The sequence below is a fragment of the Octopus bimaculoides genome, chromosome 24 (genome assembly GCF_001194135.2).
Source record: "Octopus bimaculoides isolate UCB-OBI-ISO-001 chromosome 24, ASM119413v2, whole genome shotgun sequence".
Classification (NCBI taxonomy): Eukaryota; Metazoa; Mollusca; class Cephalopoda; order Octopoda; family Octopodidae; genus Octopus; species Octopus bimaculoides.
The window spans coordinates 8,315,605-8,316,821 of NC_069004.1; the positions used below are offsets into that span (position 1 = coordinate 8,315,605).

Sequence of the window (1,217 nt, forward strand, 5' to 3'; positions counted from 1 at the left end):
ATGAGATTGACCAAGGTTTCAATCCTCAGTGACGTTGAGTTCCTAACAAGCTCAACAATAAAATCGTGAGTGAAGCTGGCTTAATGTCTCCAGCCGCACTTTCGGTCTCAAATATACCGAACTCAATGGTAACGTTCCCTTGGATATGTCATAAGGTCACAAGGGGACGTTGAATATTTCAAGAGGTACGAAATATTTCCAACAAATTATTTTAATCTCTAAAATATGAATAGAACATGGCAGTTTAATAGACGCAAATTCTGACAATAAACCGCTGAGCAAACCTAGCTTCTATTTCGTGAATGAAATGTTTTTCGCTGCTCCTTCCGATTTTTCTTTTTGACAAACTTAGGTTGGTTGCAAATTTTAGGTGAAAGAATATACTCACCAACAAAAGTTTAATAAGCACTGCTTGGAGATAGAATTCAGAGTGACACAATATTTCATAAATATTTACGTTTTAGTCTGTCTCAATGTTTATGATCTTTTATTTTCTAGATTTCATCATCGTCGTTTAACGTCCGCTTTCCATGCTAGCATGGGTTGGACGATTTGACTGACTGGAGAAAACAGATGGCTACACCAGGCTCCAATTTGATTTGACAGAGTTTCTACAGCAGGGTGCTCTTCCTAACGCCATATATATAAAAAGAACATGACTTTCCTCCTGGGTGAATACATTTACAATTAGTAAAAACTTTTCCCATGAGAATTATTTACCACTAATATAAGAGCATGGAGGCACATAACCTAATGGTTAGAGCAGCGAACTCATGATCAAGAGATTGCAGGTTCGAATCAGAGCAGGTGATGTGTATGTTTATGAGCAAAACACCTAAGCAGAAGGTAGGGGCAAACTTCTGCAGACTCTCTCACCACAACTTTCTCTGACTCCTTCCTCCTGCAACTAGCAGCTCACCTGTAACAGACTGGCATCCTGTCTAAGTGGGGAAACTATACGCCAATGAAACCAAGCATGGCTCAAGAAGGAACAAACAACAACAATATAACAGCATCATGGTTTTTATTTTGTAAAAATGTTTCAGATCAGTTGAGTTATTTCTATCCATACGAGAATGACTTACCACTGATATTGGAGTGAAATGGTTTCTTGCCTGTACAATCATACCTGTGAGTAGTTAACAAAAAGGAAAAAAGCTTTACTTTATGTCTTAAACAAGTCTTATGTATGGTTTGCTTTAGGGAAAATGGTTTTT

General features: G+C 37.7%; 1 protein-coding gene across 2 annotated transcripts in view; it reads right to left on the reverse strand.

The window, feature by feature from the left end:
• LOC106880119 (zinc finger protein 208) overlaps positions 1-1,217 on the reverse strand; it is a 27,675-nt gene that overhangs the window by 5,208 nt on the left and 21,250 nt on the right. Inside the window, exon 2 of one of the 2 annotated variants that reach the window (XM_052976536.1) lies at positions 1,008-1,129. The exons of the other annotated variant lie outside the window; for it this stretch is intronic. The gene's annotated coding sequence lies outside the window, so the exon portion shown is untranslated. Of the gene's footprint in view, positions 1-1,007; positions 1,130-1,217 lie in introns of those variants that run through there. 2 annotated transcript variants of the gene reach the window in all.